Source organism: Stomoxys calcitrans, chromosome 1, assembly GCF_963082655.1.
Source record: "Stomoxys calcitrans chromosome 1, idStoCalc2.1, whole genome shotgun sequence".
In the NCBI taxonomy this organism is placed as follows: domain Eukaryota; kingdom Metazoa; phylum Arthropoda; class Insecta; order Diptera; family Muscidae; genus Stomoxys; species Stomoxys calcitrans.
In genome coordinates this window covers 271,774,898-271,801,978 of record NC_081552.1, presented here as the reverse complement: position 1 = coordinate 271,801,978, position 27,081 = coordinate 271,774,898, and the positions used below count along the sequence as shown (strand labels likewise).

General features: G+C 37.9%; 2 long non-coding RNA genes across 4 annotated transcripts; one reads left to right on the top strand and one right to left on the bottom strand.

Annotated features, from left to right (window-relative positions):
- The first annotated feature begins 204 nt into the window (after positions 1 to 204).
- On the top strand, positions 205 to 27,081 carry LOC106089720 (uncharacterized). 3 transcript variants are annotated; one of them, XR_009396482.1, is made up of 4 exons: positions 205 to 367; positions 25,912 to 26,079; positions 26,153 to 26,240; positions 26,306 to 27,081. It is a non-coding gene; the product is annotated as an uncharacterized LOC106089720 (long non-coding RNA). The 3 variants fall into 3 exon arrangements; XR_009396483.1 differs by lacking the exon at positions 205 to 367 and adding an exon at positions 2,158 to 2,301; XR_001221677.2 differs by lacking the exon at positions 205 to 367 and adding an exon at positions 23,161 to 23,933.
- Positions 2,487 to 2,925, bottom strand: LOC106089721 (uncharacterized). The gene is made up of 2 exons (XR_001221678.2): positions 2,815 to 2,925; positions 2,487 to 2,754 (listed from the first exon to the last, which is right to left on the bottom strand). It is a non-coding gene; the product is annotated as an uncharacterized LOC106089721 (long non-coding RNA).

Below are 27,081 nucleotides of genomic sequence, written 5' to 3'. Positions count from 1 at the left end.
ACTTGATGCAATATGGCAAAATGGCTCATTAAAGCCATCGGAGGCTGGGTAAAAAATAGTCCGTTGTTGGAGATGATGTTTGACATACTTTGCGCGGTGCTTGCAACATGTGGGTTATGCACGGGCGACGACAGACTGCGTTCATCCATCCGCACAGATTGCGCATTGTCACAATGGCAAAGCAAGCAATTGTTTCAATTCAAATTGATTTAATTTTATCTTTTTGTTGTGTGCATTTGGAATTCAGATTCGTGGTTCGGAGAGCCCGTCGTCTCGAGTTCGATTCGAACGGTGCCCGGTATGAAGTGGTTTGCTGGCTGTTGGCACATTCACTATTCCATTATTATCGACGAGTAGAGTGTGTTGGGTGAGTATATTAAAGTGCGGTTCGTCGATTGGGCCTCTTGGACGTCTGTTCAGTCATCGTCTGCGTTTTGTTTGTTTTTGTTGTAGTGCTCTTGCTTTACATTTCATTGTGTTGTCGCTCGTCGTTGTTCGATTTGTTTCTGTTTCCCTTGGTTAGCTTAGATGTGTGGTAGAAATGGCAATGTATTGTGTGTGTGTCTGTATTTGTTGTATATGGCATTGCCGTCCGATGTATCCGTCCGTCCGCAGCTATTTATTTTGTATTTTGGTCTCGGGGTCGGTCGTTGGTAGTCTTTTTGGCGACGCAACTTTTGTACACACTTAATTCAATATTACAATTCCGAAATGCAAACGCACAACACCACGCCACGCCGCGCAATTCGACACACACACACACACACACACTTTTGGACACAGCAACAACATTAATCAGAATATATGTGTGTACGAATGTGCGAAGATATAAATGTTGTATATCTGTTTGAATGTAAATATGTCGGTACGTGTGTCTGTTGCCTTATCCCCGCGCTACAAACACACAATACACTTTATTTTAAGCTTCGGTTTCATGGTGCTGATGTTGACAGCCACTGCTGTTGCTATTGCTGGTGTTGTTATGTATTATGATCGCTGCTGTTGCTCTTAGTGTAGTGACTATCGTTGTTCTTGTTGCTGTGTCTGTTGTTGGTGGTGGCATTATTCTCGTGTATATTCGTAATTATGTGCACATATGTCAATACTTTTGGCTTTTATTATTATTTTTTTTTTCGCTGTAGCTGCTGCTGCTGCTTAGTAGCTGCGGCTTTTGGCTGCTGACTGTTTTTGGTTGTTGGTCTGTGTTTTTTTTTTCTCCCCTCCGATTTAAATCATTTTTACAGTCGCCGTGTGTTTGTTGCATTATTTTCCAATGCATTCTCTGAATTCGATATGTGGTGGCAATCGATGTGACCAGTGACCAGTTAGCAAATCAATGCAAGATTTTTTGCGCTCAACTTAAAGTCGAGTGGCGTTCATTGAAAACACCAAATCCTTGTGACATGCGATCTTGTGGTAATTCTTTTCCAATAAATGTTGCAGCACTAATAAACACGGCATCGGATTGATTGGTACCGCGTCTCTCTCTCTCCCCATTGCACACATACTTGGAGTAAAAGTAGTGATGTCCCAGAATAATTGGTGTGCTGAAATCTTCTTCTAAATCGCAACAAATATTATCGCAACACGATAATCTGATGCAGACTGGTCGCACTCTGATAATTACTGTTTCAAGTCTAGGTTTCTACTCTATCTAATATAGGTACGTTGGGAGCCTACAGTTATGTGCAAAATAGTAGGGACCTCGACTAGGCAGACAAATAGTTATTTGATTGTAAAATGGGTGCTAGATCGATGATTTATAAACATATTTTTGTGTCTATTGACTGCAAAAACAATTCCGTTATGAACATTTTGAACATGTAGGTACCCTTTTTTGTTTCTCGGCCATTTTAAGCATATGTAGGAGGTATCAAAATTTGATGTGTGAAAAATAACAGGGACGCTTCCGCTTTTTAGACGAAAAACTGCAAAATTAGAAGAGGAAACCCCCGTTTACATTGCTCAATAAATCCGGATTAAGGACTCTCGTCAGCTGATCATATAAAGGGAAAACAGATGATCGAACCTTTAAATCCGGATTTTAAGAACAGTGTAAACGGGGTTGAAGGCAAGTGTTGAGCCCCGAATATGACATAATCGTGTTTTAACACGTTATACTTAGTTAACGATTTATTGTGTTTATAAAGGGCCAGGATCACCCTAGGCATGGGGCAGGTTAAGTTCTGACAAACAAAAAAAGCTGATATAGCGACTTACGAAGCTTAACCAGAATGTATGAAAAATAACAGGGACGCTTCCGCTTTTTAAACGAAAAACTGCAAAACTAGAAAAAGGAAGGTAAGTTACTTTCGGGGAAGGTGAGCCCCGAATATAACAAAATCGTGTTTTAACAGCGTTATACTTAGTTAACGATTTATGGTGTTTAAAAGGATTAGAATCACCCTAGGCATGGGGCAGGTTACGTTTTGACAAACCGAAACTGGTCTAGTGAGCTACGAAGCTTTAATGAGTATCCAGGATGCTTCTGAGTCGGATGGACGTTATCATTTTATTTGAGTTTTTACGATATTTCAAGGATTTCCAATAGGATTTAGATCCGAAGATTTTGGGATATGAAGTTGGAATTTCCATTTCATTAGCTTGTAGTCTGCAGATAATGCAAGGATAACCTTCTGTAAAATGTCAGCCTAATTTGGATATATTATGATGGCCTGTATATGATGTAAGGTGCTCCCTCAATTGAACGATGAGCCCAATAGCCGGATTCAGAGGCAAAAAGTCCATTTTGAACTAAGCAATTTACCAAAAGTAAAAATGACGTTTTATGCCTAATGCTTTGTGTACACTAACCCCTTTTGCTTATTGTGTTTTCAAAAACGACTGAACCGTTCACACCGACTTGGTCGTTTAACGTTTGATATTTGTTTCTTAATTATTTCAGATTAATTATTTGTTGGAAGATTTCTGGAGAAGATGGCAAGTTTGTAATTTTTTTATTTTTTAATTTGACATTTTGGCAGATAGGTATGTTCAGTTCATTACTCATAGGCATTTTTTTTAAGATTAACATCCATTGGTTTCCTTATAAACGACTCGTTTTTGAGGCTAACGAGTTGCTAACGAGTTGCAATCTGCTATTACTTCCAATATTCAAGCCGAGCATGGCCTGAATCGATCAAAAACCTGATATATATAACTGCCATAAATCGGTCCCGGGTTGGACTTCAAAAAGCCCAATCGAGAGACAGGTTTATATGGGAGCTATAACAGGTTATAGACCAATTTGAAGCGTACTTGACACGATTGATGGAAGTCATAACAGTACACTGCGTAGAAAATTTCAGCCAAATCGGATAAGTATTGTGCTATTTAGGAATTTAAGAAGTGTTATCGGGAGATCTGGTTATATGGGAGCTATATCAGGTTATAGACCATATATGTTCATGTGGAAATTTGCATCGTGATTAATTAAAAAACAATTAAGTGTAACAACCGTTACAAATAAAACATTGTTGTTTGAAAGCTTATGAAAGTGTGGGTAAAAAAATACATCCGATGATGGAAAATTATGTTAACTGTTACGTCAGAAATTTTAAAACGAGGTACGATCATTACAAAATTTTGCACGAAATGTTCTAGGTACCTATAGCGATCAAATAGTCTGGAGTATTGAAATCTTATCATATTTAGATATAGGTATAAAGGTAGTTTCCATATACATATGTACATCGTACATTCCATATATGCATGTATGTATGTACATCGTCTATCTCTTACTTAAGTTGGTGACATTTGTGGCTAACCAGCCACGTTGCACTATGGGCGAAATGACCGATTTAACGCCTCAAAACTTGTGGAGCTTAGGGTAATTTTTGTTTTGTTTTGCTAATAATTTTTTTGATTGAGAACAGATTCAGCTACAATGAAAACCAAAACGAAAAATTAAAATTTTTTTTGTATTACTGTTTTTTTGTAAAAGTTGCAATAATTTTTCATATTTTGAAAGTTGTTTTAATACATATCAGCGTAGGGGTATACAAGTCTACTAATTTTGTTTGTAACACCTGGAAATATTGATATACGACCCTATAAAGTGCATATATTCCTGATTTTCTCGATATTCAAAGTTGATCTAGCCATGCTCTTCCGTCTGCCGAAATCACGATAGAGGTCAAACGAACAAAGCTAGCCACTTAAATCTTTGCAAAGATACTTCTTATCGGTCCTACGACTTTTAACATCTGTGTCAAGTATGGTCTGAATCTGTCCATAACTTGATATAGCTCCCATATATAGCTATATCTCAATTTGGCTTGCAGCATATTATAAAGGGTGATTTTTTTGAGGTTAGGATTTTCATGCATTAGTATTTGACAGATCACGTGGGATTTCAGACATGGTGTCAAAGAGAAAGATGCTCAGTATGCTTTGACATTTCATCATGAATAGACTTAATAACGAGCAACGCTTGCAAATCATTGAATTTTATTACCAAAATCAGTGTTCGGTTCGAAATGTGTTCATTCACCGTAACGTTGCGTCCAACAGCATCTTTGAAAAAATACGGTCCAATGATTCCACCAGCGTACAAACCACATCAAACAGTGCATTTTTCGGGATGCATGGGCAGTTCTTGAACGGCTTCTGGTTGCTCTTCACTCCAAATGCGGCAATTTTGCTTATTTACGTAGCCATTCAACCAGAAATGAGCCTCATCGCTGAACGGTGAATGAACACATTTCGAACCGAACACTGATTTTGGTAATAAAATTCAACGATTTGCAAGCGTTGCTCGTTAGTAAGTCTATTCATGATGAAATGTCAAAGCATACTGAGCATCTTTCTCTTTGACACCATGTCTGAAATCCCACGTGATCTGTCAAATACTAATGCATGAAAATCCTAACCTCAAAAAAATCACCCTTTATATACTTCTCGTCTGAGCACCGACATTGATCCCAAAATCACTATCTCATAAAGTGGTAGGCGGACGCAGATGATTCATATCGTAAAATAATCACATGATAGCATAATTTATGAAAAGAAGCTAGATTAAATCCCGCAAATTCCAATCCATGGAAGTCATAATTTAGTTTTTTTATACAACTATAACATATATGTACAGTTCACAAAAATATCATTTTTTGCAAGTCACTCCATAACTCTCTCAAAAAAAAAAACACAAATTTTTGTTGAATTAGTTGATACAAACCTGTTTGAAAATGCAAAAAAAACAGGTGGTAATGCTGGTAATGCCGCTGAAACATATGTTGGGTTTGACAGCTTACAGCTGTTCTACTGGATATAATCAATCAATGTATAATTGATTTCTAAGATCAGTGGAATGTTTGCGAGGTGGAATTTTGCCGATTTTAAACAAGTTGAAAATTGAGTCTAGTTAGATCGGTCATTTTGCCCACAGTGCGTTGGTGACATTTGTGGGTATCCAGCCCGTTTGGCACTGTCAAAAAGCTAAAAATTTAATCTGACTGATTTCATTTTAAAAATGTAGCTCCTGTTCCTTGATGGAATAATGGGGAACGTGGGAGAACATACTTACATACGTATATGATTATAACATTTGCGATTTATCATCAAGCACATACATATGTAGGTATTCTCAAGGCTTAAATTGGAACAACATATTTCTGATTTAGATTAGGTAAACACCTAAAAGACTGTCCGGCAAAAGGATGATTTCAATTTAACACTGAACCTTGTGGGTTTGCTAACATTTCAATCAAACCTATCAAATAATAGTCGTGCACCAGGTAATGAATCAACATATATACAATTTTTGCGTTTTTCGTTTATTTGTGTTTTGCAGTGATAGTACTTGCGTGTGTGTGTGTGTATGTCTGAAACAGGTAACTGATAACACAAAACGCTAACAACAAATTCGTAATGACAATACCTGTTAATATGAACAGGCAGATATACAATATTAAGGACGTTCGTCGTCATCGGTAAACGCCGAAACAAGGCAGCTCTCGTTCGCTCTCTCCCTCTCTATCTCTTAGAGCTTTGCTCTCTTCGATGATTACTTTCTCTTCGGAAGTAGGGTGATGTGTAAAAAACACTTGTTCTCAGTTATGCCTATTCAAATGCTTAGCCTTTTATTACTCGCTTTACCTATCCACGTCCCCATCCACATCCACATCCACGTCATCATCGTAATCGTCATTATCATCATCATCATCACCCATGCTCAATTGTAAGAGTATGAATGGAAGAATTGTTTGCTATCTTATCATCATAATTGTGTGTGTGTGTATGTATTTGTTTGTGTATCTTTCAATAACTGTATCACTTAACAAGGGACCGAGAGAAGTAGCGTATATGCCTGCCGCCTCACCGAGAATGGGTCGCAACCAAACGGACGAACGGGGTATGAATGCTTGTGGCCTGGGTATTGTGGTGTAGTGCTGTAGCGACGAGTAGTAGCAGACGCAGTGAAAGAATGAATGATAAACTGTAATGAAAACCTGATACATAGTTGGTAAATTCTTCGCTGCCGAGGCCATTGTTCTTGCTGATGTTGGCTTTTGGCCGTGTGAATGTACAATTTTCCTCCCATCAGCGTGTTTTTAAAGTGGAAAGAGAGGGTGGCTGAGTGGGTTTTGTGTCTTTGGTAGCTCCTCTTTCGTCTCACACTGTAGGATTCCGAAAAGGTTTGTCGGTTATTTAATGTAAACAGCAACGACATGGAAACGAGCGTTACGAAAAATATGTTTTTTTGGTTAAGGTTGTTTTGTCACTCAATTTTTTGTTTGACTCCGGAGAGTGTGGGTGGTGAAAAGAGATTATGTATGTAGATATATATGTTTTAACCCATATTCTGAGCGATAAGAGATTGATTACATTTCTACATTTTATAATTTAACCACAAAATTTAATGTCACACTCCGACACATTGTCAAAAGTGTGTACCTATGTATATAATTAGGGTGTCTCTTACGGCGAGGGCACTTCGAAAAGACTTCTGACACAGACTGTAAATTTCTGTAAACGGCGAAGTTACCTGTTAACAACGAATGGGTAGAAACATATCCATATTAGAGATGTAAATTTGCTACTTAAGTATATTGTATAATTTATAAACTATTTGTTTTTATACCCACCACCATAGGATGGGGGTGTACTAATGCAGTCATTTCGTTTATAACACCTCGAAATATTCGTCTAAGACCCCATAAAGTATACATATATTGTTGATCGTTTTGTGGTTCTGAATCGATCTAGCCATGTCCCTTCGTCTGTCGAAATCACGATAGAGGTCGAACGCGTTAAGCTAGCCGTTTGAAATTTTGCACAGATACTTAATATCAATGTAGGTCGTTGGGGATTGCAAATGGGCCATATCACTTCAGATTTAGATATAGCTCCCATATAAACCGATCTCCCGATTTGACTTCTTGAGGCCCTGGAAGCCGCAATTTTTGTCCGATTCAGCTTAAATTTAGCATGTTGTGTTCCGTTATGACTTCCAACAACTGTGTCAACTACGGGTCAAATCGGTCTATAACCTGATATAGCTCCCCTATTAACCGATCGCCCGATTTGACTTCTTGAGCCCTTACAAACCGCAATTTTTTATCAAATTTGGCTGACATTTTACACGTAGTGTTTTGTTATGACTTTCAACAACTATGCTAAGTACGGTTCAAACCGGTCTTTAACCTGATATAGCTTTTGATGACTTCTTGAGCACCTAGAAGCCGCAATTTTTGTCCGATTTGGCGGAAATTTTGCATGTAGTGTTTTGTTATGACTTTCAACAACTGTGCCAAGTACGGCCAAAAGCAGTCTATAACCTGATATAGCTACCATATAAACCGGTCTCTCGATCATCCTAGTTCGGTTCCTAGAAGCTTTAATTTTTGCTGGTTTGACGGAAGTTTGGTATGTAGAATAAAATTATACCTTGCAACTTAATTTATTTTATATAATTTTTGGCAGAATCTATGGTGGTGAGTTGCCAAGATTCGGCCCTGCCGAACTTAGCACGCTTTTACTTGCTTCTTGTATTAATTGATATATGAATATGAATCGAAATTGTTAAACCAAAATTTTCTCGTTATACCGAGGTACATACAGGTAATTTTTGGGAAAAAATTGGGATTAAGATTTTTTTGTTTTGGTGTTTCTATATAAAGCACTAGCTGAACCAGGGCCGCTCCGTTGCGCCTGCCATGGTCGGTATACAAGTCCTATTTGGGTGTGTTTTGGGAATGGGACGGCCCGACGGTCATTCCGCCCCTAACGTGGATATCAAATTCGGTATAGTTTTCCCCAAACAGAACTTATTTACAATCTACGTCAATATAGGGCTCAAATAAGAGCGGGGGGAGCACGATCAAGAAAATATATACTTTGTTGGGTGTCAGATCAATATTTCAAAGAGGTAAATTGGATTTTTTTTCGTATCCACAAACACATAATAGCCTCTTTTCCCTTTTGTAAATCAATTTTAAAATTGCAAATTATTATTATTGGCTTTACCCTTGCTTAACACCATAAAAAATACATTTCTCAATTCTATGTGCATAAACCTATATGAATGAATCCGAAATAATTAAAATCTCGGTAAGTTCCGCCGGGCCAAATCATGGTAATTCACCACAATAGCTTTTTTTCTCCTAATGACACAACCTAAGCGCGAGTATTAAAGATCATAAGTGTGCTGTACGTACCAAATTTCCGTAAAACCCGTCAATAATTTAAGATGTTTATATGGCGACTATTTTTTAGACCTATTTTAATCGGCTTCTAATGTCCAGACCGTTTTTTTTGGGCCATATCTACACGGTGCTTGATGTGGTTGTGTGAGAGCATTAGTGTATTCTGCATTCCAAATTCAAGCTCACTCGGCAATTTGCGATCTGTTTACTCACTAGGACTCAGAATTCACAAAGAGGGGACCCGTTTTCGGGCCCGGACCATAAATTTAAAGCTTTAAAGTTAATGGTGTAGAGTTGATCTCACTTTGGCTCGTGATGCTAAAAATGAAATAATGACGTCGACACCTCTCGAGCAAGAAGTTACACAGGTTCAGAGAACGTCTTGCTTTGGCTAGGCGAGGCGATGAGAACTATTTAATTGATTCAGCCGGATTTTGAGCATCACACGGCTTGGAACTTTGAGCTGCGATTTGTTTGATGCAACTGCAGTCGCAGACAATCAGCGGTATCGAGTGGAGATTGTTAGTGAGAGACTGTTGTCTACGAATCTTACTTAATTCCTGACTGCCTGTGATACTCGGCTTTCAATAACCAACGGCTATAACGTTCCTATGGAACTTAACGAGGACCACAACAGTTGAGATCGAGTGCGAGACATGCTACGCGGACGGATCAAAGCTAGAAGAGAGAACTGGTTTAGGCGTCTATATCGAGTACCCGGAGACCGAGTTCTATTTCCTCTTGCTGACCATAGCAGGAATGGGTCAGGTGGTATGGTTTTAATGCAGGATTGTCGTGTGTGAACGTCTCGCACAGTAAACGGAGTTAAAGGCGATAACAGCGCAGAAACAAAATAGACTTAAACTTGACCAATTAAACATGGTATTGATTTATAAAAATATTTTTGACGAAGTTATTAATTGCTTTGATCATTGTTGACATTGAAATTCCATTTGCCATTGCATCATGACATGTGATTGGTTAAAAGACTAATATTTGACAAATTTTTCATTGCATTTATTTATTTCATTTTATTCAGAATTCACTGAATAAGGTTAAGCCACTGAATAAGGTTATTCAGAATTCACTGAATAAGGTTAAGCCGACATACAATATTTTTAATTTTTGGCAGTACTTAGCAAATTTAAGACTCACTCGTGTTGCGTAATGCCATATACCTCTTGCGGGCCACATCGATGATTCGAGAATATCCAATCTGGTGACTTCGTTATGTAGTAACATCTATTGTAGATAAAATAAGTCTTTATCGATCTCTGCGTACGTGACCAACGTTGGCAAACACATACATGACATTCACATAACAGACAAACATATACACTTACAAACAGAAACAATAACGAATGACAACAAAGAACAATGAAGATGTTCTAGGAAATATTGGAAACAATGTGCGATGACGCAATAAGAAAACCGTTACAATTTAAAATAACGGAAATTATTCCGAAAGAAACCTTAAAACTAATAAACCCAAATTGAAACAACGCTAGGTCTGTTTTAAAAATTGTTGGAAAACAATTTTTTTAAATAAAAAATGCTGGCGATATTTGAGAGGTACCGTGTAATCCCTGGCAGCCGCTTGTACGTACCGCATTGGCCCGATGCAGTCTTTCAGTATACAACACACTGCTACAACAACAACCGTGTACGAATCTACGAATGTCATCCGTGGCGCGCAAGGCGCTGATTCCAGGCAGAATATCTTCACTGATGCTGAAGAATCTGGATCCGTCTATCTGAACACTAATATAGTACCCGATGTTTGGAAGATGGGCAGTCTGATCCCACAACTGAAACCTTAAAAGGACACGAGCAAGGGGGAATCGTACAGACCGATCTCCCTTCTCCCATCAGTAGCCAAGACGCATGAGAGACTACTCCTTCCGCTCCTCTCGTTGGACAATTTCCATTCGCCGAGCATCAGCATGCATTTCGAAGGCTGCATAGGACTACAACTGCTGTACATGCTATCAACGTATACAAAAGTACACTTGTTGTGCTGGCTAAGGGAGCATTCTTTTTGCTCATGTGGCGGCTTCGGACACTTTGTTATCATTGAAGATTTCTGTATCCGTTCACAATTGGCTGACCAATTTGCACTTATTTCTTTTAATCCCTGCGTGCTGGACCCACTATATTCCATGGCAGCATCTTTCAAAGGAACAGTACTGGTTTCATCGTAGCTCTCCGATAAGGATGATTCCATCAAAAAACTTAAGAAACCGATAATTGCTATTTTCTTGATGTCTAGAAGTATACAATGTTTTAATTTTTCAAGATTTTCCAAATAATTATTTTCCAAATAATGCACTTACCTTCTAATGTAGAACATCCGACTTGAGGTAAAATGACAACTTCATTTGCCGGGTTTTCTGTACCTGAACATTAGCTGCTGCCATGATTCATATCTTCATCAAAAGTAAATGAAAATCAAACAAATTTAATAATTAGCAATACACAATATTTATATTTTTAACGTACCTCTGCCCTTTTGATCCATTTTGGCGTTAGCTTTTGTATTTTCATGTAACGGCTGCTTTTCATAAAACAGCTGACCGTTACAAAACATCTGTTCAAAGTTTCAAATTTCTGCTAGCAAAAAAAGTACCAGTAGAAATTTGCGGGTTCTCTATTTTCGAACTGTCAAAATTTGCTGTCTCTCTCTCGCCCTCTCTTCGGCTGGCAAATAAAGTACGCAAACGACTTCCAGTAAAAATTTGTGCAAATTTGCACAAATTTTTGAGTTCCCGAACACAGCTACTATAGACTATAGCTAGATAACCGGGATTGCCAGATGAAACATCAAAAAATTCTAAAAACGTTCAATAGTTATCGAAAAGTTATCGAATCAATTAATTCAATTCAATTGAATATATATTTGGGGACAATTACTGTTATTTTTAGGGATCTTTTGAAGATTGTCTAAACTTAAGGGCTTAGACTCACCCACATTTATGTGATGGATTTTAATGTTTATTCAATAAATATTACAAGGTTTGTTAAAATAAATCAAAACTTTTCACATAAATTAGGGGATAAATGCTGTTGGGGCATATTTTCATTTTACCAAAGGCGTTCTTCACAATTGTATGGCCTAAATGCATTTATTCTAGAACAAAACCAATATATTGTATTTGGCTTAGAGGTTTTATTTGGATATATATTTCAAGGTTTGCTGAAAAGAGGCGAAAGCACCGCAATTATATGAAAGTACTACTTATATGAAAGTTATTTTGTCAATTAATTGACGAATGTAAATCTTTAAAGTTATTGAAAATGAATTACCTTTTTTCCTTATTATAGGTACAAAACTTAAAAATTAATGATTGTGCATTAAAACCTCTAAAACTACAGCGTTTTCAGCCATTTGAAAAAAAAAATGGAGTCTTTCACAGTGCCACAACACCTCAAATTTGGGTCTATTTTTATTTTCAAATTGGGGTGTATTTGCTTTTGGGCTCATTTTCGTGGCGCCGAAAATTATTCGTAATGTTAGTTTTCTTTGTATATTTAACACAAAAAGTGTTTGTGTTAACAATTTGTTTCGTAGTGTTGCCTGACGTATGACGTAATAATGTATAATGTAGCAAGTAACCATGCTAAATCCTTGCCTCATTGTCGGTTGGAAGAACTTCTGATTGAGTAAAGCAGAATGGCGTTTCAGCCTATCGGCATGTGCTTAAACTTTTATCTGCCTCATAGTTGTGGCAACACTGAAACGATGACTTCTTATTTCGACCTGTATATAGAAGCGTGTTGGCTTGTGTTTTCATGTGTCTGTGTTCGTATAGGTTTGGGGGTGGTGATGTTTTTTTAAGCTTTTTTTGTTGTCCCATTATTCAGTGAAGGTGTCTTGTGACTTTGTCTGTGAGAGCGGGTGGTTTGTTTGTTAATGGTGGTAACGGTACGAAGGACATGGAGTGGTTGGTTTGTTAGTACGGCAATGTCGCTGTAAGTCAGTCGAACAGTCTGTCTCAAAGAAAAGGAGGAAGAAAACTTCAGATTCCCACAACGCGCTGTACTTAAGAATGTGAATACTTATGTGTGTGTGTGTGTGTGTGTGCTTTTATGTGGCCATAAGCTGAAAACATTCACTCATACATACAATGATGACGTTGTTGATGGTGAGGATGCCTTAGCCTTAACATCGATGACAAAGTGAACGTGTAAGGGGATTTTTGTCAGACTTATTTTGCCCTGTTTACGTCCTCCTCCTTCATAATCATCGTAACCGACAGCAGCATCATCGTTATTGTTGCCACCGTCGCTGCCCTCGTGAAAGAAATTCTTCGCTTTACAATCAATTCTCATACAGGATATGAACATGTTCACACACACAAGGCTCTTTGTTTTCCCAGTTGTCCAGGCTGCCAATTCCAAACTTATATATTCACCAAAGTAATCAGAACTGGTTCCACTTTGTTTACTTTCAGTGTAAGCAACCGGTGATATTAACATGAGTTTGTCATTACAGTAGCCAGTTGCCCCAGGAACTAGTACTTTTTCTAGTTCCAACAAACTTGTTCGCAGATATATTCCTTCACGTTAGTTGCATATTTAGCTGTAATGAAGTCACTCCTAATTCTACACAATAATCATAACGTGCAGAATTGAGATGAGCACGCCCACGAGAAAAAAGTTTCTCACGCACGACTTTTTTCGACTCATGTTCACTATCGCTTACGGGACAAACATTTTAGTCACCCACGCTCACGTAAAATACCTTGAGATTTAAGAGCAGGCAAATGTTTTTCACAATTTTTTTGAAATTTAGTCGTGGTTTTCTAGTGATTTGTGAGTGTCTCGTGAGTCGTGATTTTCTTGTGAGTCATGATTAGTGTCGTCAGTATGATCACGATCACCTGATTGGATTTGGATCTCACTCACGAATAACGTGGCTCGCGCGTGACACGACAATTCACGTGCACACCTCTACTAGAGCTGGCAAAATATCGATGGCACTAATGATATTTTATTTTTTTGTCCCAAATCGATTGATATTTTCCCTATCGATGCAATTGGCAAAAAAAAATTTTTTGCCAAATTGATCAAAAAGAAGCCATCCGACACCAAATGTATCCTATTAAATACATTGCACCTTTAGAGGTCGCTATTTTCATCCGATTGGGCTAAAATGTTGTCCAATGATTTCTCTCATGTCTTTCAACTGGGTTTATTAAATTTAGTTTTATTCGGTCTGTGCATTGATTTGCTTCTATATAAATCGATCTCCAGATGTTTACTTCTCATTTTCGTTCGAAATAATGGTGATGGCAAATTGACGATAGTATCGATAGTTATTATTAGAAATATCGAATGTTGCGATTATCGATAATTTGTCAGCTCTAACCCCTAATTATAATAATAATTTCAAAATTTGCTACACAAATGACTTCCACAAATGTTATTTCTTGTTGAGCACTGGAATGCGACTAAAGAATTTAAGCTAAACACGCATATTTTGTTTTTGTTTCGTTTTTTTTTTGTGAAGAATTTATGCTGGTGCCAATTCTTTTTTCCACGAAAGAAGCACGACAATTTTTTTAAACCAACCCCTTCCAGCAGTACTTGTTTCTAGTTCGGTAAATTGTACTTTAGGACCAAATGTGTCAATAACTAAATTTGTTATTACTTTGGGTAATAAGAAACAGAGAGACTGGTTTACTAGAGCAAGATGATGGTGCTTGGCTGGACAACTGGGTTCCTACGATATTTCTTGAACCAACCTCCTAAGAATGGTTATGCGGAACCAATTTAGTGATGATCGGAATTGGCATTCTCAGAAAAATAAGTTTGCTGATATCAACAAACGTTGTCTGCTGATCTTAAATAAAGCTTTTGTCTCTTTTGCAGAAATATGTTCCAAATTTTTTCTTGTTATTTGAAATTGTAAAAAAAATTGTACGCTTCATAACCTTAACCCTTAGACCTCAGCCTTGGCACATTTGTACCATTGCTGACTTTCAACCCAATTGGTGTACATTATTCCCAAGCGCAAATGATCCAGATGGACTTAGCCACCCTTAACACAGGGTTGTGAAAAAGTGACTGAAAAATTTTCGCAAGAGTAGCTTTTAAAACTAAACCGGGCTAGTTCAGCAGTGATCTGGCTTCCATGGATAATGGCCTCACGATCTCCGTAGCCATAGTTCAATAGGAAAACACCAGCTAAACTAGATCCGGTTACATCAATGGAGACAGGCGTATCTTAACGTTGGATACGGGTGCGTCGAAAACTCTCATTATACAAGCAAGGATAACCTCGTTAAATGGAGTTAGACTGCGTACGGCCACGGGGAGCACGCAGCTCAGTCGTCAGGCTACGACAAAAATTATTTTAACCTAAAATTCATATAAATACAATTTTACATACTTTGAATGAATTTCCTTTTCTTTTTTTGTGTGAATTTCATAAAAAAAGTTTGCCAAAAAATTTGTTTGAGATATTAGGTGCGTTGGAGTCAGGGAAGGCAAATGCAAAATTTTTAATAGTACTACGAAGGTACTTTTTGCTCCGAAAGAGTACTTTTTTGGTTAGCATAAAAATACAAAAAAATCTTAAATTTCTCTCGGGGAAAATGTTGCATTACCGATTACTGATTACCCAGTACAACAGCCCTTTTATATATAACCCCAACCGAAGACGAAAGATCCCCATCTTATGGGTATATGCGAGATTTCCATCAACTAGGGGTGATCCGATTTAATCGAATTTTTGATTGTACAGTAACCCAAAAAGAAAAAATTTAAATTTGGAGTCAAGTACCTAGGGGAAAGCTGGCAACATGCAACTCTGCTCTATAAACATCAAAATTTGTATCACTTCTGTCATCATATTGACCTGATGACCTATCATGACAATATGGGATTCAAATGGGATGGGATTCAACCCGAAAACTCCCCCTTATCTGGACATATTTACCGACCATGGCAATATGGGCCTTAAATGAAAGGCATTTGGGTGTAAAGCACGAAATCGGTTTTCACTTTTAGGACCAAGTGGCTGGGGGTCTGCCCAACATGGCGAACATGGCCATATGGGGCTCAAAAGAAAGGAATTTGGAAGTAGAGCACTAATTTGTCGTCCGCACTCGGGGAGAAATGTCTGGGACTGAAAAATATCTTCAAATAGAATATATTTATCGGCCATTGAAATATGGAGCTCAAATAAACGGTATTAGAGAGCGAAAGACGGCTCAGCGGAGCTGGCCCATTTCAGCTTGGTCGTATTGACATTCTCTTGATCGATATAGTCATGTTCGTCCATCCGTGGATTCCTTACAGCTGATAGGTCGTCCAAGATCAAAGCGTTATAGATAACATCCGACTTCCAACAGATGTTATAAACTCATAGATGGTTTTACCAAATGATTGAGCTGGTTAAACATATGTGTGTACCATTTCAGCTTGGTCGTATTGACATTCTCTTGATCGATCTAGTCATGTTCGTCCATCCGTGGATTCCTTACAGCTGATAGGTCGTCCAAGATCAAAGCGTTATATGTAACTTCCGACTCCCAACAGGTGTTATAAACTCATAGAAAGTTTTACCAAAAGATTGAGCTGGTTATACATATGTGTGTACCATCTCTTAACATGGCCAAAATGTTCTGGTTAATATGCTGCTTGGAAAAGTGACAACAATTTCAAAATACGCTTTGGGATCATCGTGCCCTGGCTTTCTGAATCAGCTTTTATAGCCTAATGCGTTATTATACTTTTCAGTTTTGGCATACTGTGCCGCCGGGTAATGATGTTGCTGTCGACGTTATGGTTACGTGTGTTTGTTGATGTTTGATTTGGTGGCGGGTAGCTTTAGCTGCGCTGGTGTGGTGTGGTGTGGTGTGGTGCGGTCGGGTCGGGTCGGTCGGTTGTAATAAAATTTTATTGAAATTATTTTGTTATGTTTTTTCCTGTGTTTATGTTCTTTCTGTTGGTATATGCGACTGACTGTCTGTCGCGCAGGCAGTTAGTCAGTCAGTCAGATAGATCTGTGAACAGAGAGTTGTGTTCGGTGTGTTTGCACGTGTGTGTGCGAGCTTTGAGTGTACCATAGGTTGTGGTTCGATTTTGTGAGGAATATAACAAAGAAGCAAACATTCGACGCACACACTCGCCCAAACGAACATCGATGCGTATGAATGTTCACATGTATGTATATCAGATTTACACATAGCGACGCCCATACATACTAACGTACACTGGGCTATGTGCGGATGATGATTTTATTTTCAAGAGTGGTGAATAAAGCTGGGAGTATGGTGTCGTAAGTTATTCGCAGTCGTCGTTGTTTTTGTTGCTGCTGTTGTCGTCATCGTCGTCATTATCGTTTTGATATTGGTTTTCTGGCTCTGGTGCTGCGAGCCAACTGCCACTGCTGCTGTTGTGTCGTTGCTGCTTGTGCCGTTTTCGGGTTTCGTTTGTTTTTTTTCTGGCGTTTGTTTTGATTTTTTTCTTTCACATTATTTTGTCTTAAAGCGATGCAAAAAATTCTCATGAGTTCACTCACAACAGCACAGTGCAAACCAACACACGAAAATGTGAATTGTATGAAACGGAGCAACAACAACAAACCCCACCAGTACGTGAGCAAGTGGGCAAACGTATGTTGTATGTATGTATACACGATTGTGTCTCTCGTACTTCTCTACCAGTCATTCTTCGTGTGCAAGTATTTTGTTGGATAAATATGAGGTTAAGTTGCTTCGTCGTTTCGTTCGTTCGTTTCATTTTATTTTGATTTGATTTTGATTTTTTTTGACTCTCTCCCCCTTTCACTTACGACTGACTTCTGGGTTACAGATACTTTTTTACACTAGCAAGCAAAACAGTCAAACACCACATTTTCAAATGGAATGCGGTTCCATCTGTGTTTTGCAATGAAAATGCAGTAAGTGCAGGTGAATGGACGATAGCCACTCTGATCCAGATTGGTCCACTTAGATGATTTTAGAATCCATTCACTTTTGCTCGATATGACCACCATTGACGAATCTATATCGAAATAGGTAGGTACTTGCTTTTTTGGTCGAATTGCCGTTCAGGCAAGCTCTAGAGATAAACGAATAACAAACTTTTTTAATAAAATAATTTTGATATTTTAATTTTTAAGGTAAGATAAATTTTAAATCATTTCTCTAAATTGTACAACGAAAAATTGTTTAATTGAAGAGACAATAATTTAAAATATTTCATTGAATAATTTTGTTCCCCAAAATTAGCTGTTCAAATAACAGGAGTATTGATATGCAACCCAATACTTTTAAAGCGAGTGGCAAGTTGAAAATTAATTTAAAAAAACTTCAATTATTTCTGTGCCTAGATTAATAAGCTGTTTTATGTATTTGACACGTCTATGATGCATGTAGGCTAAATATATTCCTGGCATCTCTTTATAGGGCGATCCTGGGTTAGCTTTAAAAGGATTTTGTGCTTGGCATTACGCACGGCGTTCCATAGCTCTTCCGCATTTGATTTTCGGTTCTCTGTAACATAATTTCAATGTATCGGTCTTTATCAAAGTGCAGTGTGGTAGCCCATCTGATAACATTACCTGTTTATGGTAAAAAGTTTTATGTACCAAGTTGCATCAGCGATATTAAGACAGACAGATACACATTGCTTGATCGGTAGTGAGTGTAAAAAAATTGAAATTAAATATTAACAGCTGTTCAACACCTATAAATTGTAGTAGAATTGTGCTCATGTCGGTTGTCAACGTTTCGTTCTTCACATTAATGCAACCCTGAGGTGAATTCTATTTGCAACATTGGCATTGTTGATTTGATAAGCATCTTAGCATGAAAATATCAACTGTGTGATGCTATGGAGCGCAATTTTTTTACCGATTTGGCTGAAATTTTGCACCACGACTTCTGTTACGATTTTTGATATATGTGCCGTTTATGGTCCAAATCGGACTAGCTCCCATGTAAACCGATCTCTCGTTTTGCCTTCTTGAGCCTCCAGATGACTCAGAGGACTACAAATCAGCGAATTACCATATAAACCGATCCCGACCATAATCCGATTCCATATAAACCGATTTCCCGATTTGAATTTTTGAGCCCCTAGATAGCGTATTTATTGTCCGATTTGACAGAAATTTTGCACGATGACTTCCGGTAATACTTTAAACATTCATCGAAATTATTTTCCAAATTGGTTCATAACCTGATATAGCTCCCATACAGACCGACCCCCAAATTTACTCCGCGCTATCGGAACGTGACGTGGGGTATTTTATTTTCTTCTAAATACCTCAATCACGAAGTTGTAAAATTTTGCAATAAAAAAATATCACTATTATCGATGTGAGGTAAACTTACACTACCACGTGTATTACTCCGCATATGTTGCACTTAGGGCGACAAAAACACTTCGGTCTAACCACCACAACAAATTGGGAAGATACATAAAGAACTGGATTTGTGAAATTGGGAAAGAAGGCAATTGATAAACAAAAATGTGTTGAGGGTGCAAAGTTTACCACCACATAGCCAGTTAAAAGTAAAGTAAAGGTAAACATCTGTTCAACACCTATAAATTCCTCTAAATATGTAAATGCACTTTTATAAAATATTTTAATAGCAGCTGGTAAAAGATATACTAATTTAAACAAGTAAAAGCGTGCTAAGTTCCGCCGGGCCGAATATTATATACCCTCCACCATGGATCGCATTTGTCGAGTTCTTTTCCCGGCATCTCTTCTTAGGCAAAATTTCAGCCAATTCGAATAAGAATTGCGCCCATGGGGGGCTCAAGAACTAAAATAGAGAGAACGATTTATATGGGAGTTGTATCGGGCAATAGACCGATTCAGACCATAATAAACACGTTTGTTGATGGTCATGAGATCCGTCGTACAAAATTTCAGGCACATCGGATAATAATTGCGACCTCTAGGGATCAAGAAGTCAAGATCCGAGATCGGTTTATATGGCAGCTATATCGGGTTATTAACCGATTTGAACGTTATTTGACACAGTTGTTGAAAGTAAGAATAAAAAACGTCATGCAAAATTTCAGCCAAATCGGATAGGAATTGGGCCCTTTAGAATTTCAAGAAGTCAAATCCCCAGAACTGTTTATATGACAGCTATATCAGGTTATGGACCGATTTGAACCATACTTGGCACAGTTGTTGGATGTCATAACGAAATACTTCGTGCAAAAATTCATTCAAATCGGATAAGAATTGTGCCCTCTAGAGGCTCAAGAAGTCAAGACCCAAGATCGGTTTATATGGCACCTATATCAGGTTGTGAACCGATTTGAACCATACATGGCACAGTTGTTGGGTATCATAACAAAACACGTCGTGCAAAATTTCACTCCAATCGGATAAGAATTGCGCACTCTAGAGGCTCAAGAAGTTAAGACCCAAGATCGGTTTATATGGCAGCTATATCAAAACATGGACCGATATGGCCCATTTGCAATACCAACCGACCTACACTAATAAGAAGTATTTGTGCAAAATTTCAAGCGGCTAGCTTTACTCCTTCGGAAGTTAGCGTGCTTTCGACAGACAGACGGACGGACGGACATGGCTAGATCGACATAAAATGTCGCGATGATCAAGAATATATATACTTTATGGGGTCTCAGACGAATATTTCGAGTAGTTACAAACAGAATGACGAAATTAGTATACCCCCCATCTTATGGTGGAGGGTATAAAAATTGAATTTTTTGCTATGATTTTCTTAAGTTTTCATTATCTAATAACTAATTTAGTTTTTGGGAATTTAATTTTTTTGTAATTGGTACTATTTAGTACTTTATAGATGAGCTTACTTACATTAATTGGCTATGACAGAATATTTGTTCCACTAGCCGAACGTGCTATAGCGCCCCGATCTTCTGCGCTCATTCTAAAATCTCGGACACTAAGTTTCGAGGTGTCCCACAACTTGATCTTTCCATCGGGCTTTTGGTCTTCCCGGTTTGCGTGTACCACCATGTTTGCCTTCAAAAGACTTCTTTGCTGGAGCTTCTTGATCCATTCTGACAGCATGACCTAGCAAACGCAGCCGTTGTATTTTCATGCGTGTAACTATGCTATCGTCGTCATACAGCTCGTGGTTCATACGTCGCCTATATTCTCCGTTAACGCAAATGAGCTACAGATCTGAAATTTGGGATACAGTCACATCTTGGCAGTATGTACCGGACGACTTTGTTTGACCCATTTTGTTGATATTGGCACATTTTGGTACTAAAACGTACAATATGACATCTTCTTTACGGATTGAGCTACAGTTCTGTAATTTGGAATACAATTACATCTAGGCACTATGTACCGAGCGACAAGAAGATTTTTTTGATATTCGTTCATTTTGGTACTAAAACGTACAAAGTGGTACTTTATTTACAGACTGAGCTACATCTGTGAAATTAGGGATACAGGTACATCTTGGCAGTATGTAACGGATAACAAGAAGATTGTTTTGAAATCTGTACATTTAGGTACTAAAACGTACAAAATGGTACTTTATTTACGGAATGAGCTAAAGATCTCTGGCCACGCGAAGCAGCAGGAAGAGCCGTTGTCTAGCGTTCGAAGCCATTAATACAACATCCAAAGGATATTTGTATTGTGTTGGCAATCAGTGTAAAATTCAGCACTGACTTTATGACCAATTGTCACCGTCGATGTGTCAGTTCCTGCACCCAATAGCTACCACAATTTTCAAAAAAATTGAGATATCTTTACCAATTTACACAGTAACAAAAATTTTGGCAATTTTCCATTTGGTAAAAATGTGGGGTGGGCCCCTCCCAAAATAAAATCCGCTACTTAATCCATAGTTATATCTAAATAGCAGCTGGTCTCGATCATATTTTATACAGGTCCCGAGAACACATATACAAGTAACAGTTTCAGCGAAATCTGGCAATAAATCGCTTTTTCGGGATTAATAACCTAAATTGGAAGATCAGTCTATATGACAGCTATATCTATATAGTCTGAACTGATTGATATTTGGGTCGGATGTCGGGAGGCTTAAAACAACTCACTTATTCCAATTTCAGCGAAATAAAATAAAGCTTTAATGGGCCTCAGACCCTTAACCGGCAGATCGATTTGGACCGTTCAAGAACCTGACCTGCGTGCTGCAGAAAGTGGTATTTGAGCCAAATTTTAGGCTGTAGAGAGATTACAACAGACGGACAGACACACATCGTTAAATCGTCTAAGAATTTTACGATGATCCGAAATATATGTTCTTCGTAGGGTTGGAAATGGATATTTCGATGGAATGACTTAATGAATATGGTGGTGGGTATAAAAGAAGATTTCATAGTTATAAAGAAATCAATGCCTTAACTTATCCATCGCACGAATTTACTACGATTTGTATTCGCAAACTTCCGTGGAAATCGAAACAGACCTGTATATTTCTTTTTAAGGTATGTCGGTTATCAGGCAACTTTATAATGCCATAACATTTATTAAACCGATACATCCAGAAAAATTAGTTTGCTGATATTCGTATGTATCAGCAATTTGATTTTCTCTTTAAGACAAAAACAAGAAATTGCTTTTGAGCTGATTCAATCTGATTGGAATAAAGGGTGTTGTAGGGACGTCAAACTATGGAATCATATTCAAGGTTGCATTGTACTTATGAACTATATATAAACCCTTTGTCACTGAAGAATCGTTCAATTCTTTGCCCAATCGTTTCATATAGCCAAGGACTGAATATGCTTTACAGACTGCCATTGCGATATGTTGATGAAAGCTTAAACGTTGAACCATAAGTATACCAGAACCTTAAAATTAACCAACAACCTCAAGGTCATTAGTCCTCACTAAACTGCACAAGTATCAAAAGGACTTGCTATTGAAAAACGCATAACTTTACACCAGGAAATATTTAATTCCGCACCAATTCAAAAAAGATGAATCCAGGTCAGACTGGAGAGACCATTGCTCATCCGTATCACTAAAGGATCTGAAGATTATCAGATCATCTGCAAACAAGCATTGGCGAACTCCCGAAGAAACAACGGTAGGTTTAGAAGTAACGTTACCAAACTCAACACTTTGTGTACGACCAGTTTAACACGAACTCAACTTATTCAGCAACGAATTACTACAACCATACAATTCCAGATTCATCAAAAAGAGTGTGCGATTATTAATCACTGATTAACTTTGCCTATCTACGATATGTAAATTCCAAGGCATCTAAAGTGGTCGTTCGTGAATTTCTGAAACCCTGTTGGCTGGTACTATGTTCGTTTTTCACCGTGGAAAACTCATGTTTTTCGTGATAACTCTACACAAATATCAATGATACAATGAAAATTTTATTAAAATTGTATCACAAGCAGTATGTGATGTCCTACTGAATGCAACCAGCAAGTTTTTTGCTTTAAAATCAATTATCTATAAAAAGTAACAGCCGAAAACTATACCGAAAAGCGAGGATAGTACCAGCCTTGTGGTATGAAAACAAATAGAGCACTGCTTCCCATTTCGAGAAAATGTTCTGCTGGCTTTGCGTGGCGGATTCGTTAGATTTTTTTGTTGGGGAATTTTTGTTTGGCACTGTAGATGTTGATGTGTTCGTCTGTGAGCGAGTTGAGTGTTGTTGCCATCATCACTGCTGCTTCCCTGTGCTTCAGTCCGCCTCTTCCATTCCCAACAGAGCAATGGTGTCGTGTTTGTTTGTTGTTATTTTTATATACATATTTTTTTACATTATTATTTTTATTATTGTTGTTGTTGTTGTCGTTTTTGTGAATATAAATGCGGTCGCTACTTAAATGTGTATATCTTTCTCTGTTGGCTGTTACTATTGTTGCTTTTGCTGAGTTGGCTGTTGTTGTGGTTGTTGTTCCTGCCACTGCTGTTGTTGATGATGTTGTATAGATTTTCAGGGCATTTACTATTACCCCCACCTAGCCACACTGCTGTTCAAAACAATAGTCACAGCATTCCCAGACTCGCATCCGATGTGGATGGGCGAGCGGTAGCCGCTCTAATGCGGCGATGACAATAGGCCAACAGTGCTAGTTTTGCGCCACACGTTTCCCAACGCCAAAAGAGTATTAACCTATCCTCGGTAGCCCATTGAATTGAAGCTCGTAAAGCGAAGTTGCCAAAAATTCTTTTCACAAAGCTCCATCTTTTGTCTGTGCGCTTGGATTTGAATGTGATGACAAAGAAATGACCGAATGGCTGCTGTTCGATGAGGAATGTAAAGTGATGTCTAGAAGATGATCATGGCGTTGCAAACGTGGCTGAAGGTTATGGTAATTTGGTGCCTCTTTGGCGATAAATATTTGGACTTGGCGTTTAACCGATTCTGCTTTTGATACAGGCTTTTAGCTAGGGTTTGCAATTTTTCGGGGTTTTCCATTTCCCGGGAAAATTTAATTTTCGATGAAAGTGCTTTTATATGATTTTAAGTATAAGTTATAAACTATATTACGGCATGTTTTAAACAAAATCGTTTGCCAGATTATTCGTATTTATTATTAATTTACATTATTAATTCTCGTTTACATTATTAATTCTCTCCTATAGGATAGTGCTTCTCGCTTATAACTTACACTCATAGAAATTTGTAAGCCAAAACAGCAAAAATGTTTGCTGAAACAGCAGAGATTCTGCTGAGAATGGGACATCAGTAACTTGTTGCTAAAACAGCAAACATTTCCTGCTGTTTTCAAAATGTGTGCCATAAGTATGCATATTCCCTCTTATTTTTAATTTTTACAAGCATATAACTCAAAATTTTTTTTAAATTCTATACAATTTGCCCATTTTCGAGACGAGCTCAAAGGAAAATGAAAGCCAGAAATCGCAACACACACCAACCACCATGGGTCGCATTTCGACTTGGGTTAGAAGACTTTTGAACCCATCAAGGGCCGTACGTTGGTATGTTGCATTTGTATCGTATTTATTGCGAATCGCCTCTATGATACAAATACCACATTAACCACGCTCGTCCACCCTGTCTATTCGCTGTACTTTTCCCAATGCATGTGTTTCCGATTAATGACAGATTTTTTGTCTGCAACAAATACACGACTTCCGTGGTATGCACATGATTCTGTGCACGCGTTGGAAGTTATATTGATGGCTTCGAACGCTAGACAAGCCAATGGAAACGGCTCTCGCTGTTGCTCCGTGTGCTCAGGTTCAATCCCGGCCGGGCCCTTTTCCATTTTCAAGTTTTTTTGCCTGTTAGGGCGAAGATAATTAAATTTCATAATTTTCGTTTGAGTTTCGTTTGAATTTAAATAACAGCAGACAAAATAACCACTACTTCCTAATATATGCCTTTGAACAAAAAAATGTACCACTAAAATTGGCAAAATTTATTTACTCATATTTAAATGGATTTATTCAAAAGTAGAAATTTTTAATTTAATATCAGCAGACTAATTTTTCTGGGTGTATAAAAAAAACTCATTCTGATGGCGTTGCATATTGTTCATTGGTTCCGAATCAGCTGCCGTTTACACCCGCGAGGCCCGTTCCTTTACTGTGGCGTTGATGGCAAGTCACATGTATTCTTATTCTCCTTGTTTCAGTCGTTGCACTATGGGAAATTATGTATTGAAAATTTGCGGCAAAAATTATTTACAATCAAACCAGCGTTGCCAAACTTAGTAAATTCGAATTCCTTACCCAAAAAAATGTTAAAAATGATTTACGAAAACCCGATTCAGGTTCAGATATAGCTCTCATATATATATATTATCCGATATGTATTATTATGGCAACTAGTTTGCATATAGAGCACAATTGTTGATTGTTTCCGAAACGGCTGCCGTTTAAAACAAACTTAGTAAATTGGAATATCTTTTCAAAAAAAGGTTAGAAATTATTTTAGAAAAAATGGTTCAGATTTAGATATAGTACCCATACATATCTTTAATCCGATATGTACAATTATGGCTATATAAGCCATCATTTTGCTCCGATCTATTCAAAATTTAGCATGAGACATTCCATTTGATAAAGCAATATGTTTTCAAAACGCCATCCAAATCTGATCAGATTTAGATATAGCTCATCCGCATGCGTTTTTAGGCTGCAGTAGCCACAATTTTGGTCCGATTATTAAAAAATTTGGTATTCAAAGTTCTTTTTGATGTCTCAATACAGGTGCAATTTCATCAAAATCGATTCAGATTTAGATATAGCTCCCATATATATCTTTCCTGCAATATACCCTTTTTGGCCATTAAATAGCATTATTTATTTAAAAATATGCAGGCACATTTTAGATAGAGAACCTGCAAATTTCTACAGGGACTTTTCCTGCCAGCAGAAATTTGGAACTTTGAGCAGATGTTTTGTAGAGGTCAGCCGTTTTATGAAAAGCAGACGTTACATGAAAATACAACGCCAACGCCAAAATGGATCAGAAAGGCAGTCAGAGAGGTAAGTGAAACATATAAATATTGTTTATTGGTTATTTATGAATTTGTTTGCTTTTTATTTACTTTTAATGAAGATTAATGGCAGCAGCTAGTGTTCAGGTACAGAAAACTCGACAAATGAAGTTGTAATTTTGACTCAAGTCGGTTGTTTTACATTAGAAGGTGAGTGCAAAATTTGCGAATTTATTTGGAAAATCTTGACAAATTGACACATTGTATCCTTCCAGACACCAAGAAAAGAGCAAATTAGTGTAAATTAGTCTGGCAATTGTGAACGGATACAGATATCTTCAATGACAACAAATTGTCCGTAGCCGCCACATGACCAAATAGGAAACTTCGCTCGCCTTACATCAGTGATCGTAGCAATTTATCTAGCCACATTATCCAAAAGCATTAGATGGTTAGTCCAAGGTAACTTTGTCAGCACAAGTGTACTTTGGACGAATGGAAATAGTCCAACGGGAGGTTCGAAAGGAGTAGCCCCTCATGCATCTCGGCTAATGATGAAAGAAGACAGATCGGTCTGTGCGAGTTCCCCTTGCTCGTGTCCTTTCCAAGTTTCGGTAGCGGGATCACACTGCCCATCTTCCAAACATCGGGTACTCTAATAGTTTTCAGATAGGCTGAGGACAGTTGTAAGGTAATCGAATCCAGGTAGATCCAGATTCTTCAGCATCAGTGTACAGATTCTGTCTGGAACCAGCGCTTTGCACGACTTGGCGCCACGGATGACATTCGTAGCTTCGTGCACGGTTGTTGTTGTAGCAGTGTGTTGTATACTAAAAGACTCCATCGGGCCAATGCGGTACGTACAACCGGCTGCCATGGGATTGCGCCGTAATTGTGATGTCCGTCCAGCGGCGAATATACGAATGGGTCCCCTTCTAGCCTTTTCACTCTCGGGTCAATAAATTTATCTAAGTAAAAAACACACAACAAGTATCGGCAGCATTTTTTTTAAATTGTTTTCCAAGTAAGCAAATAAAAAAACCAACCAAAA